The sequence below is a fragment of the Notamacropus eugenii genome, chromosome X (assembly GCF_028372415.1).
Source record: "Notamacropus eugenii isolate mMacEug1 chromosome X, mMacEug1.pri_v2, whole genome shotgun sequence".
Taxonomy (NCBI): Eukaryota; Metazoa; Chordata; class Mammalia; order Diprotodontia; family Macropodidae; genus Notamacropus; species Notamacropus eugenii.
Genome location: NC_092879.1, coordinates 74,057,511 through 74,072,500, shown reverse-complemented (window position 1 = coordinate 74,072,500; position 14,990 = coordinate 74,057,511). Strand labels below are relative to the sequence as shown.

Sequence of the window (14,990 nt, the reverse complement as noted above, 5' to 3'; positions counted from 1 at the left end):
TGTTCACACTTGAGGACAGGAACAACTAAGGAGACTGAGAAGGGGCAGTTGAGTGGGTTGGAGGAGAAGCAAGAGGGAGCAGTAGCACAAGAAAACCCTGAGAAGAGAAAATATCCAGGAGGAGAGGGAGGACTACAGTGTTAAATGTAGTAGAGAGATTTAGAAGAATGAGGACAGGGAAAAGGCCATGAGTTGGCCATTAAGAGATCCTTGGGAACCTTGGAAAGAGCAATTTCATTTGAGTGATGAAGTTGAAAACCAGGTTGCAAGGAGTTGAGGAATGAATGAGAGGAGAGGAAATAGATGCAATGAGTCTAGATAGTTTTTCTTAAGAGTTTGTCTGTGAAAGGGAGAGAGATACAAGAAGGTAGCTTGAAGGGATGGTAGGGTCAAGTGAGGATTTTTTAAGGATGAAGGGAGACTTGAGATGGGGAAAGACTGAAGATGGTGATGATGAGGGGCTGATAATAGGGGCAGTCTTCTGTAGAGAAGGGAATCAAGGGAACAAGTACAGGGATTGACCTTGGCAAGAAGGGCCACTTTTGCATCTAAGACCAAAATGAAGAAGGAACAAATTGGGGATGACGTCAAGTTTTGAGAAATAGAGGAGATGAAAAGAGGGAGTTCATGGAGAAGGGCCACTATTTTCTCAGTGAATGATGAAGTCTTCAGGGTAGGGGAGTTTAGAAGCTTGAGAAGAGAAGAGGTTTGGAACAGCCTCCTTGGAGACTATGACAAAGAATTCATGGGGGAGGAGTAAAAAGAAGTGCTTTGCTATGGGGATGGACCACTTGAAATTAGATAACATAAATTTGTAGTAGAGCCAGTCTGCAAGGTTGGGGGACTTCCTCCAGCACCATTGAGCAGTACAGGAGCAGGAACAGAGGGTTGACAAGCCATGAGCAATAAAAGAAAAAGGGGTGAAGGAATTAAAAAGTTGAGGACAGTATAATCTTGAATTGGTTATCTTTAGTGTGTACTATAAAGTGAAAGTAGAGCAAGGGTGGTGGACTGGAAGGACACTGAGTAATGAAGAAAGGACTGGAAGTCATGATGAGGATGAAGAAGAGGTTTAGGAGGAATTGACGCATAGGGAGAGAGAAAATGATAGGAAGTACCAGTCAGATACAGGAATTTTGGAATTTTTAATTGTAGAAATGGAACACTTGTGTGTGATGGTGATACCAACAGTGTATGACTTCCTTGTGGGTGACTGAGTGAAATGAAGAAATAAGTCAGGAAACTGAGAAACCTGGGAGCCTAGGTAGTAAGGAGCAAAACTGGAACTCAAACTGAGGTCTTCTGGCTCCAAATCTAGGCCTCTCTCTCTTTTGGCATTGCAGTGATTCAGTAAATCCTCCCTGCTATTTACTGAAATTACAATTGGTTCCAGTAAGGGAACTTTCCTGGCATCCTGAACACCTTTCCCCTAGGGTATTCTTTGGGTAAGTTCATAGAAGTTGAAATTAGGCTTGAAAGACCTGGATTCTAGTCCCAACTCTTTCCAGATCCAGCTGGGTGGCCTTAGCTGAGTCAAACTTGTCCTCTCCATAGCCCTCCTCCATCTCTAAAGCAAAGGGAGAATCCCCCTAAATAGGGTGCCTTTCAAAAAGAAGGGCATCTTATTGAATTAGATTTTGCAGTCAGGGGACCCTGGGTTTAAATCTCAGTTCTCCTATTTAATCTGTGAATGCAAGCCAATCATGTCCCCTCTCTGGGTCTCTTTCCTCATCTAGAAAACGCTTTTTGTCATGGACCCCTTGGAACTATCTGGGCCTTCTTCTCAGAATTCTGTGCATTTAAATGCACAAAATAAAATGTTTAAATTACAAAGGAAGCTAATTCTATTGAAGTGCAGTTGTCAGAATATTTTTTAACAAAACAACTTCACCACCCCCAGGTGAAGATCCCCTGGGCTAGATGATCTCTAAAGTCCCTTTCAACTCTGACATTCTATGAATCAGTGAGTGTTAGAATTAGGAAACCAGGATTTAAATGCTGTCTCTAATACTAGCTTTGTGACCCTGGGCAAGTCACATGGTCTCTCTGAGCCTCAGTTTCCTCATCTGTAAAATGTGGACCATAATACTTTTAATACCCCCTGCCAGAATAGTTGGGAAAGAACGGGCTTTTGCCAATTTGAGTGATATTATTACCAAGGCATCAAGGCTGGCAGTCTGCTACAAGAGGACAAACCACAAAACAATTGGGATCATGGATTCCAAGCAGGAAGCGACCTTAAAGGTCATCCAGGCAAAATCCCTCTTTTTTTTTTTTTTTTTTTACAAATGAAGAGACTGAGGATAAGTGACCAGCTTAAGGTCACACAGGTAAAGGGCAGAACCAGGACTGGACCCTGGATCTTTAGCTCCAGATCCAGTCTTCTTGCCACTCTACTCCCTTGCCTCTTCAGAAGCTCCAGACCTTGGAGATTTGCAAGGCTCTGGGGCCCTAATCTCTGTGTAATAGAACTCAGTGTCCCCCCTGGCAGCTTAGAAAAGGTGCTTTTCAGAAAACAAGGTGGAAAGCTCACTCTGCACAGGAGAGAGTGAACCTCAGGAGCATCCGGCAGCCAAAGGGGTAAAGACTGAAAATACAAATCCTTTCAACAACAATTTGTGGTTGTTGATTTATGGGCTATCGAAGAGAAAAACTTTCCTTCAAGTAGACACACGCACACACACAAGGGCACGAACATACATACTCAGTGCACTTAGAATGGAATTTGATTGATAAAAAATCACAGAGTCACAAAATGTCAGAGCTGGAAGGGCCTCTACTATTGCAACTAGAATAATGGATGATAGCGTCGGAAGGACTCCTGGAGGTCAAAGCACCCTCTCGTTTGACAAGCTGGATGACCACTTGTTGGGGGTGTTCAAGGTGGGATTCCTGTTCTGGATAAGGTCCCTTCGACCTCTGAGATTCTGGGATTCTCTGTGATCTACAAAGAGGAACCAAAACCAGGAAGCAGGCTGGACGGGACTTGCTCAAGGTCACATAGCCACTCGGGTGCAGAGCTGGACCTTAAGCCCCGATTTCTGACTTCTAACCCACTATTCATTCTACAACACACCACTCGTATATGACTTGGTACCACCTGAGTGATCTTGGACAAGTCAGGTCCCCTTCTAGGGGCCTCCGTCTGCCCTCCCCCCATCAAATAAGGGGAACACACTAGGTGAGCCAAGTCCGTGGCCTCTTAGAGCTCTAAAATGCTGTGATCCTGTTGTAGGCGCAAAGCAAGGTTCACCGGGATCCTGAAATGTGCTTCTACTGGGGACTGTCTGTTGGCTCTCCTTTTCTCCTGCTCACCCTGAGATGCTGGGCCTGACTTGGAGTCTCCCTTCCGCCCCCTCCTTCTCCCCTTCCTCATCTTCCTCCCCCTTCCCCTCATCTTCCTCTTCCTCCCCCTCCTCCTCATCTTTCTCCTTCTCCCCCTCCTCCTCATTTTCCTCCCCCCACCTCCTTTCCCCCTCTTACCTCACCCTTGGCAACATTCCCTACTGCTGTTGCCCAGGGACCTCCCCGGCACGTACCCAGGGCCCCTCAGCCGCTGCCAGGGCCTGGGCTGAAAGCCCCGCCCACTCGGGGCTGAGGGGACAGATCTCTGCCTCTGCTGCCCCCACAGGCAGGTCGGGGTTTTTCCTTTCTTTTCTTTTCTTATCTTCTTTCAACTAGATTAACCAGAAGTAAGTTTCAGGCTCTCTGGGGCTGAGGAAGCAGCGCGGAACCGGCCACGACCACAGGTTTCTGCCGCTCGGCCTGGCCCAGGTATTTTTTCTTCCTAATAATTGGAGCTCACCTTTCTCTAGTACTTAAGGTTTACAAAGCATTTTCTCCCACATGCCCCAAGAAGGGCAGCGGTGCAGTGGGCAGGGCGCTGGCCTTCTAGACAGGAGAATGGGGCTTCACATTCCCTTTCAGACCGTCCTTGCTGTGAGATCCGAAGTCATTCGTTACGCCGCGTTCAGCCCCGCTTTCCTCATCTTCACGATCAGGTTCCTAGCCTATTCCCCTAAAATGGTGATAACATTTATGGCACTTTCTTCCCAGTATTGTCAGAAGAATCAAATGAGGTAATATCTGTAAAGCACTTTACAAGTTTACATGATATTAAGATTAAATATAACACTAATCTTGTGATGCTATTACAGTATTATAAACATCACCCCCAGTTTCTGGAGGGGAAGACTGAGGCTTGAAGGGACTTGACCAGGGTCACACACTTGGCATTAAGAGCCATATGAACCCAGATCTCTAGACTTCAGCCCAGTGCTCTGTCCATGCCACTGTCAATGAGTAATATTTTGGCTGTTTTGCACATAAGGAAACTGAGGCCTAGAAAACTGGCATGATTCATCTAAGGCAAGTCAGCTAAGAAATAATAAAGCCAGGTCTTAGACCCCAGTTCTTCTGACTCTCTCCATTTCTAGTCCACCATTAACTTCAAGCTGTCAGAACACCAAAGCTAGCTGCCTGTCAGCTCGCTGGGCCCCAGGGCCACCTTGGACAGGGGACAACTGAGCATTTCATTGCTTAGCTCACCATCTTCCCCAACTAAGCTCTCTTAGTACTTGGTTTGTCTCTGTTATAGTCTAGTCTAGTCTTGTGTATACTGGAGCTGTCTGCTGTTTGGAGCTGATCCACTAACTAGACTGGGAGCCCTAGAGTGAGGGGGCACTTCACCCCCAGCTGGCACACAGTAGGTGCTTAATTAGTGTCTGCTGATTGAATGGATAACTTCATACCTATGTCTGAGATAATGTTATTTTAATGCCATTCCTGGCTAGATTTACCATGATTAGCAAAGCAATTTAGAGCACCCTCTTCCAAAAGTGCTAATCACTTTCAGCTCAAAATAGATAAAGACTCTGTCACTACTTTCCAAAATGCTCATGGCTCAGGAGAAATCTAAAGTAGGCCCTAAGCTTCTGTACTAGGATGGCACTTCCAGGCAACTTCTGAGCTTCTTCCCATTCCTACCTGGCTGAGCCATGGTGCTTTGTACCTAGTAGGCACTTCACAAAGCAGCTTAGCACATTGGATGAATCTTGCCCCACATATGTATAGGCTATGTGACCCTGGGGGCTTGAGGCACCTGAGGCAGCAAGCCTGTCTGGCCTTGTTGTCATAGGCCCCAGCGCAGCACACAGTGTTCCTAGAGGGTTCAAAGTGGAGAGAGGGCAGCAGTTTCAGACCTAACTCTTTCCAAGATCCTGGGACACAAGAGCCTTCTTCTAGGGACTTTTCCCCCACCAGCTTCCCTCCTCACCCTTGCACAGATGCACAGTTTGCACAGATGTGATGAGCTAACCACCTAATCTCTCTCCCTAGCTCCCATCACAAATCCTTCCAAGTCCCATTCTCCATACACTTTAAACCTCTCTTAGCATACCCTGTCAGTAACACCCAAGGACTATTCCCAGCCAGGCCTCTGCCCTCCACAGATGACTTCATGGTATCATGAGACCTACACTGACACTTTGGAGTCACAGAGAAAATGTATCACTGTGCCCAGCTGTGAGTCCTTGGGGCACAGCTTCCAAGCCCTTTGAAGTCTATCAGTGTGTGACCATGGACAGGTTCCTAGCCCTCTCTGACTCTCAGTCTTCTTGTCTCTAAAAGGAGGGAGCTAGAGTTGGAGATCTCCAAGATCTCTTCCAGCCTTAAGTCTCGTATTACCCATAAGTTAGGCAGAACAGAAATGAACAGGTTAAGAGGCTGAAAAGGATGCAGCTAAATTGCCTGATTCAGGAGAATAAACGAGTCATTTCCGTAAACTGTGTATAAAAACTAAACATTCATTGGACAAATCTAAACCCCTACTTGTGTACTTGGGTGGGGGGTCCCTTAAATGAATAAGCTATAGGTCCTGTCCTGTAGAAATTTCTAGTCTAGCAGGGGAGATGATGCCACATGGGTGACACAGACAGAGAGAAATTGCTTCCATTTGGGGTAACCTGGGAAGCCTGCATGAGGGAAGTAGCCTTTAAGTTGGGCTTTGAAGAGTGGGTAGGATTTTTGAGAGGCAGATAGGAAGTACAGGGAGGGCATTTCAGAAAAAGGGTATGGTATGAGAAAAGACCCAGAGGTGAGGAACCATGAGGTATATTTAGGAATCAGTAAATAGTAATGTCTGGTTGAAAAAGAATAGTGGAGAGGTAAGACTGGAATGTTGGGAGATGCTGCCATGCCAAACCACAGGATGGGATGCTTAGACTGGCATTAGACTTTTTCTGTCTAGTTCCAAAAGGCAGAGTTATAATCAATGGATGGAGGGGAGGTTACAAGGATGCAGATTTCAGCTCAGTATGAAGAACTTTTTAAATACCCAAATTAGAAAGACAACATCCTTCCTCAGAAAGTAGTAAGCTCTCATCCCGGGAGGTATGAAGGCAGAGGAAAGCTGAATGGCCAGCTGTCAGGAATGTCATAGAGGGGAGGATATTGAACCATGTACCCAACCTCTCAGGTCTGAAAACTTTGCAAATAAGAGAGATGGGTAAGAGACACAAGAAGATAGCCAGGAAACTGGCAATTCAATTGTGCTCCTAAAAGGGAGAAATATAAAGGCTGCAGAGAACCCCAGAAAGATGTATACCAAATGATGCTTAAAAAGCCAGCCTGGGCATTGATTATGGCCTTATAAAAATTGCCAGTTCATGAAGTCATAGAGATCACAGTGGGGCCCAATGGATCCTTAGTTACTGCTCCTATTTTGCTAAAATATATAAATATTTTGTAAATATCTTGGTTTTATTAATTTATTTGGGGTACAATTCCATAGTCTGTTTATATATCCCTTCTGTCTCTGGAGCCTTGCCTTCTGCTTCCCAGGCAGTATGGCCTGCCCCATAGGAGGGAAACCATCCCACCTCTCGCTAATGGCAGGAGATGGACAAGAGGGAAAATATGGAGTAGGCAGCCTGATCCTTGGCCTTCACTGAGCAAGTCTCTTGTGCCTGTGTGGGATTCATTATCTAACATTTTATTAATGTGGGACAGGAAATCCATTTTGCAAGTGTATTCTATCAGTTATGACCTGACGATGACATTACTGGTTTGGGCATTAACAATGTGATGATTAATTGTACTCATGAAATCAGTGATGTTAGCTTGGAGGTACATAGCTCAGCACTCTTTATCAGTGGAATTCAGGAGGTATGGATTAACCCATTGGCTTTCTGTAGGACAGATATTTTTGGTATAGGGTTTCACATTAATTTAGCTCAATTCAGCAAACATTTTCAAACAAACATCCAGCGCCCCTGCTAGGCACCAAGATACTAAGACTTAAACAAAAATTCCCTGCCCTGGAAAATGGACAACATATACACACATAAGTATGATATAAAACAGAATATTGATGAAGCAAAGAGATCCAGCCAGAATTCTCTCAAGTATCAAAAAAGTTTCCTGGAGAATTCTAGCAGGCAGGGGGAGATGAGGAGAGAGTCTGTTCTTAGAATGGGGGGCAGCCTGTTTCAGTCAGTATACAGAAGCAGGAGAAACCAAGAGGAGTTCAGGGAACAGCTGGGAGATAAAAGTGGCTAGAAGGGAGAAGCAATGTGAAATAAGACCGGAAAGGGAGATTGGAGTCCAACAGCAGAGATTCTGATCTGCTCCAGCTGGTATTTGTGTTGGGTACAAAACATGAAAACAGTCCATGCCCTTAAGAAGCTAACAGTAAGTCAGTTTGAAGTTTATCTTGCTAGGAAGGTAGGTAGGAATGGATACAGTTGTCCCCATTTCACTGATGGAGAAACTGAGGCACTGAGAGGTCCTGTCCCCTGACTCAAAGGAGTATTTTAGATGAGGTAGAATCAACCATGCCTGTTTTCTCTGGACCCCAGTAGATTATGAAAAGGCAGTGTTGCTCTCTTGGGGTGACATAGCTCTGGTTTCCTAACATGCCTATGAGGAGGTGATGAACTTCTCCAGGTCTCCATGGAAGAACCACATTAGAACTCCCAGGCTGGTAGCCACCCCTCAGCTAGAGCTCATTCTGCCACCATGTGGTATAGTCTGAAAAACCCTGGATTTGGAACCAGAAAACCTGGGTTCAAGCCAAAACTTCCTGGCTGTATATAACACTAGGAAAGTCCCTTCACCTCATTTTTCTCATCTGCAAAATGGAGATTTTAGTATCTTTAGGTGTCTCTATTCAGGGAAGGTTAGACAGAGGGAGCTGTATGCCAACTAGTATTCTAAACATTGAGTGAATTACCCAGCTAAAGAAGGCATATCCCCTGAGCACATAAAGCTTAAGAGCTAGGCACATATTCAATTCATTAAGCATATATTAAGTGCCTACTATGTGGCAGCTAGGTGGAGAAGTAGATAAGGCATCAGGCTTGGAGTCAAGAAGGTCGAAGTTCAAATGCAGCCTCAGATACTTACTCACTGTGTGACCCTAGGTAAATCACTTAACCTCTGTCTACCTCAGTTTCTTCATCTGTAAAATGGAGATAATAATAGCACCTACCTCTACCAAGGTTGTTGTGAGGATTAAATGAGGTGATAATTAGAAAGCACTTAACACAGTGTTTGGCACATAGTAAGCACTATATAAATGTTGGCTATTACTATTACTGTTGTTGTTACAGTGTCTACAGGCACTATGCATGGGTAGGGATACAGAGACAAAAGTGAAAATAGGCTCTGCCCTCAAAGAGCTTACATTTGACTCAGAGGGAGGAACAACATGTATAAAGATGATTAAATGAAAAATATATACAAGTAAACAATGATAGCTAACATTATATGGTACTTTGCTAAGTGCTTTACGTGTATTATTTTCATTTGATCCTCACAACAACTCCAAGCTGGGTGCTTTTATTATCCTCATTTTATAGATGGGGAAATTGTGGCAAACAGGTTCAATGATTTACTTAGAGTCACATATTTCATTAGTGTCTGAGGCATGATTCCAATTCAGGTCTTTCTGACTCCAAGTTCAGCACTCTGCCCTCCATACCAAGCTACTGCTAATAGTTTCTGAGAGAGCTCTAACAGTTAAAAGTATCCGAAAAAGTTTCTTTTAGAAGGGGCCACTTGAGCTAAGGATTCCAAGAGGTAGAGATGAGAAGGGAGTGCACCCTAGGCAGAGGAGAACAAGCCTATGCAAAGTCATGGAGGTGAGATAGGATGGTGTATGTAGAAAACAGTAAATAGGCCAGTTTGGCCAGAGTGAAGGGGAGTAATGTTAAATCAGTCTGGAAAAATAAGCTGGAGTAAGATAAGGGCTCTAAATGTCAACTAGGGAGTTCATATTTTATTTTAGAGGCAGTGAGAACCACTGACACTTTTTGAACAGGGGAGTAGTATCTGTCTCGATGATATCCTGGAAAAGGGGGCAATCCATTAGGAAGCGATTGCAATAGTCCAGGTGAATGATGATAAAATCCTCAGCTGGGGGGTGGCCATGTGACCATAAATTACTCAATTTTAATGAAATGTGTGATAAATGCATAGGAATATAAGGCTCTATGGGCATTGAGAAAGGTGAGTTCCTTAGCATTGGAAGTGTTCAAGCAGAAGTTGGATTTGTACTTTTTGGGGGGTCATAGAATCGTAGACTTAGAGATTTAAGACTAGACTCATAGATGACCCTTAAATGTCTTCTAGTACAACCCTTCTCATTTTAGAAATGGGGAAACTGAGTCCCAGAGAAGTTAAGTGATTTTCACAAGGTCACACAGGATATAAGTGAAGATTTCCATTTCAGGCAAGGTTTGGACTAAATGCCTCAGATGTCCCTTCCAGCTCTGAAATTCTGTGATTTTGTGAGATTCTATTTAGAAGCCAATTGGTGAGCTGGGGAGAAGGCCAAGCATATTTCCAACAAGGTGAATATATTTCAGAGGGAAATGCCTTTTGTGGTTGAGATAAGATATGTGACTCAGAAAGGGCATTATTGCACTCTTTCCCCTGTTACAATGATGGTTCAGTGTAGCTCAGAAGCTTCACATTTTACTTAAATAGTCTTCTTCTGTGGCTTATTTCAGAGAACACCCAACTGTATATACTCACCATCAGCCGAGGTGAAGTTGACCCTGCTGGTACTGTCCTCCGGGCCGACTTCCCACTATTGGCAGTCCCAAATTGATGGACAAGCTCAGACTGCACCACGCTTTCACTAATAGGGGATCCTTTGTTTTCTGAAGTGGGGCCTTCTTCCATGTTTGTCTTTTCCTAAGAGAGGAAGGGGGCGAGGAGGAGCCCAAGCTTCTAGACTATGTTCTGTAGAGAGATCACCAGACCTCTCCTGCTTGTGGAATGATTGATTACATAGATGGAGGGTAGCAGTTTTCTTCCTTTATAACTCCTAAGAGTACATTTTGCCTCCTTGAAGAGGAAGAGGGAGAAATTTAGTCCATACATACTATTCTTCTAATTGTCAGTCAGATATTTGTTCAGCCTCTAGTATGTACAAAACACTGGGAGCTAGCGGCATGATCCAAGGTAAAGTCTAATCTGTTCAGTTGCTGCCCTCAGGGAGCTTACCTTTCAGTGGAAAGGCATTCTACCCGCACTGTGCCTCAACTCCATTGATAAAAATGTTGAGGAGGATGAGACCAAAGCTAGATCTCTGGTAGTTTTATATGAAGTCATGCTGGGTTTTAGTGTTTACTGTTCTCCTTTCTTAATGTTCACTATGCTTTTAGATTTTCTCCCCTAAGAATTAAAGTTGCTGATTCTGCTCTTTTCTATTTTTGGAAAAATGTAGACATCTGTCTTGTAATACTTCCCTTGTTCTCAGTTCTCTATCAAAATTTACCAGATCTTTGGTTCAGAGCCCATCGTTTCTCAATCCAAAACCCTGATCCAGAAATCCCAGTTTCATTAGGATCATAGATAAATCTGACTTATTGTTATTATTCACAATCTTTCCATGCCTTAGTTTCTCCCTTTGGCAAATGAAATCCACCCAACTTCCAATAATAGAACCAAAATCACAGATTTCCACACATGATCTGAACTCCTCATTTCAACCTGTATTTTTATGTCCTTCATTTACCCAATGACCAGAGGCCTCATAGTATTATGGAAAGAATGTTGAATTTCTAGGTTCAAATTCAGGCTCTATATCTTAATATCTGTGTGACCATTTAATATTTAACTTATTTGCACCTCAGTTTTTTAATCTGGTCAGGTCAGAGAAAATGATCTTTGAGGTGTCTTCTATCTTTAAATCCTATTATCTTTGACCTCTCCAGGTTAGAAAAGGAGTAGAGGAGGTTGGGGAGCAAAGGGTAGATGATACATAGGGTATAAAGATCACCTAATCCAATCTCTGCCTTCTGTAGAGGAGAACAGAGGCCCCAAGAGAGGTACTGTCCCAAGGTTGACAGAGTAAATTAGCAATTCATAAACATGACCTGATGAATAGTTTCCTGTCACTGAAGGGCTTCTCAGACTTAAGGACTGTAGCTTCTTCGCCCCACAGTTCTACAGAAGTCACTTGGAAATTTTCCCTCAGACTTTGTATAGTACTTGGTTTGAACCTCTCTAATCTATCGTGTAAAGTTAGAGTTCTATATGTTCCCTGTCCCACACTAGACTGTTAGGGCAGGAAGCATGTGTTATCTAAGGATACTGTACATAATAAATACTTAACTGATTAGATCCTCTAAAGCCCAGCTGCCTGACTGTGATGAGATCTGTGCTTCTTTGAGGGGAGGCTTATAGAGAAGATGTCACTGGATGACTAGGCAGAGCAGGATAGGCTCTTAGGCCTGACCCCCACCTGTTTTCTAGGAACAGAGGGGCACTTGTAAAGGACTTGGCACAGATGCCAAGTTGTGACTCTGACAGGTCTCCATATCCTTCCCCTCCATCCCAATCCCTGTGACATGGTACAGTGGAAAGAGTACTGGATTGGATTCAGAGATCCCAGGTTCAAATCCTGCCATGGTCACAAAGTATGTATCTTTGGGGTCACCTCTTAGCCTACCTCCAACTCAATTCTGCCTCTGCAACATGATGTTTTGGGAGTAAATTAATCTATAAAATTGGGATAATACTTAGATAATCTACTTCCACATAATTGTTGGATTGTTGAGAAGAAAATGCTTTGTAAGCTTTAAGCCACTAAATCAGTGGGAATCATTACTATTGCCACCTTCTTGCCTTGCTTAGTCATTCATTTCCTGTTTCTCCCTATGTCTTATGGTCCTTCTCACGCTGCAGGCCAGCTCTGAGTCATCTTGTCATCTGCTTTACTCCCTCCCACATCCTTCCACCAGTCTCCATGGCCCACTCTGGTTGAGTGTCATGGTCGGAGGCATCAGGCAGCAGAATCCAGCTCCTTCCACAGGTGCAGTGGCCTGTGGCCTATGGAGTAGAAGTAAGCTCTTATTGCCTTGAGATCTCACTAAGGCTGGAGCTATCGGGCAAGTCCAAAGACTGATTTGACCATCTCAGTGTGGGTTTGCAAGGACACAGATAGAATTCCTAACGGAGAAGCTAAGAAGCAAAGGAGCTTCTGCCTCCCACTTACATTCTTAGCATTCTGGTTCTGCAAGTGTCTGTGAATCTCCTCAGAGTGCCTTGAGCCTTTTTTCTTTGAACCTTATTCCCATTCTGCTCCTCCTCCTGACTTCATTATTACTTTCTTTGAAAAATCATCACATAATCCTTATATCAGAGATTGTTTCATGACACAAAGGACCTAGGTATGTGGCAGAGTCCTTTGTAACTCTATTGGCTTGTGGGCCTGCCCCCACCCCCTAAAAAACTGGAACAATCCAGGCATTCGGCCTTCCATATTCATTTGTAAACACATAGTTCACAGTATTCCAAAAGAAAGTTTTACTGAGAAGAGGAAATCAAAAGAGATTCAGCCCCCCCAAATGCCTGTCGCTCCTTGGAAACCAAGTCCCAAATATTCGGGGTCCTTTACCAAAGATACCACCAAAAGTGCTATCTTATCTCCCTGCTCTGTGTTGCTTTAAGGGAGTATCTCTCTCTCTCTCTCTCTCTTCCCTTTGCCAGCTACACCCATAACCATATAGACCTTGTAACATACCTCATTTCCTCCAATTACCAAAGTGAAAGAATGAAAGAAAATGTTCCAACCTCCCACTGCATTGATAAAAATTCCTAAAAAATACTATCACCCAATGTTTAATTAACCTATGAACATAAATGACTTAGGGAAAGACTCCCCTATTTGACAGTCACTTCTAGGGAAACTGGAAAACAGCTTAGCAGAAATGCATCTTATACTATATATCATAATGAATTCTAAATGGATTATGTAATCTAAATATAAGAAGTCACATCACACACACACACACACACACACACACACACACACACACACACACAAAACCAGGGAAAAGAAGCAGGTGCCTTTCCCAACTATGGCTAGGAGGAGAATTCTTAATCAAACGAGAGATAATAGTGATCATAACAGAGAAAAGGGGAAATTTCAACCACAGAAAGTTTAAAAGCTATTGTATGTACAAAATAACTGCAGGTAGCATAAGAAGGAAAATTATCAGCTGAGTAAAAATCTTTGCATCAAATATTGCTGGAAAAAGTCTGATATGCAAGATATACAGATAAATTAGCCAAAGTAGGTAAAGTAGAGGATATGAAATTTTCAAAAGAATTGTAAACTATAAAATAACCACATTAAAGACTGTTCAAAATCACTTATAAAATAAAAGCAAATTAAAACAACTCTGAGGTTTCACCTCACACCCAGTAAATTGGCAAAGATGACAAGACTGATAGAGACAATGTTGGCTGGGCTGTGGAAAGACAGGTACAGTAAAGCATTGTTGGTGGAGCTATGAATTGGTCCACAAATTCTGGAAAATCATATGCAAGTTACCATGTCCTGTCCATTCTATCATATAGCCATTTCTTTCTCTTTGTTCTTATTCCTATCTGCCTTGACTGTTCTAGAGTCTCCACACAAGTCTTCCCATCTTCACTCTCTCCCACTTCTAATCTGCACTTCACACCACTGCTTTCTTAAACATAGGGTCAAAAACCTTCAGTGGCTTCCCATTTCCTCTCAAGTAAAGTGTACCCTCCTTAACTTGTTACAGACTCTCCCTGGTTTGACAGTGCCCCACCTTTCTAGCCTTCTTTGATATTATTCCCTTCCGTACACTCTACTCTTCAGTAAAATTCTGAGCTGTTCTCTGCCTGTCCCAACACCAGCATTCTCTGAACTCTCACAGTTTCTTTCCCTTTGCTCATACTATTTTCTCTGCCTTGGATATCCTCCCTTCACTCCCTAAATTCCTGCCCATCCTCTCAAACCTAACTCAGATGCCATCCTTTCCAGGAAGCCTCCTTCGATTTCACCTCCCACTCCAATCCCATCATTCTACCTGACATAGGACCTTGCTTTGCACCTCTCTGCTGCATTTACCATGCATTGTATATTCTAGTTATCTGTGTTTGGATGTTATACTCTCCTCCCCTACACTATTAGATCCATGGGGGCAGGGAACCATGTCTTACCTAAATTTTGTATCTCCCCCATATGTAACAGTGCTCAAAACACAGTAGGTACTTAAATATTTGTTGAGGTTGAGTTCATTTAATTGAACCTCTGACCATCTGAATTGGATAGAGATTGAACAAGTACATGTAAGGCCAGTGTGTTTCAGCCCCAAAGTCCTTTGAGCTGATTAATTCTCCCTCAGGAAAGACCTCAAACCAATAAAGTTAAAAGGCTGTCCTGGATCCTGCTTAGTGCTTATCCCTTCCTTCCTGATTAGGAACCTGGTGAACTGGGAAGTTTCTCCAAGGTTAGGGTGAAGACCTGACCATTAGAAACCATGCCCAAGAAGTTTCCTCTCTGTAGACACCCATCAGAGCTTGGGGTTGTCATTGATTAGGGCATAGTGTCTCCACAGGATTGAGCTTTGCAGAATTAGATTCAGAGAGACAAGTTGAAAGATGGTATGATATGGTGGAAAGACCAATGGACTGGACCTTTTGGGTCTAGGCTCTGCCACTAA

General features: G+C 43.4%; 1 protein-coding gene across 3 annotated transcripts in view; it reads left to right on the top strand.

Moving 5' to 3' along the window:
* Positions 1 to 14,990, top strand: part of NEXMIF (neurite extension and migration factor) — a 191,605-nt gene that overhangs the window by 160,377 nt on the left and 16,238 nt on the right. The gene's annotated exons all lie outside the window — the stretch shown is intronic.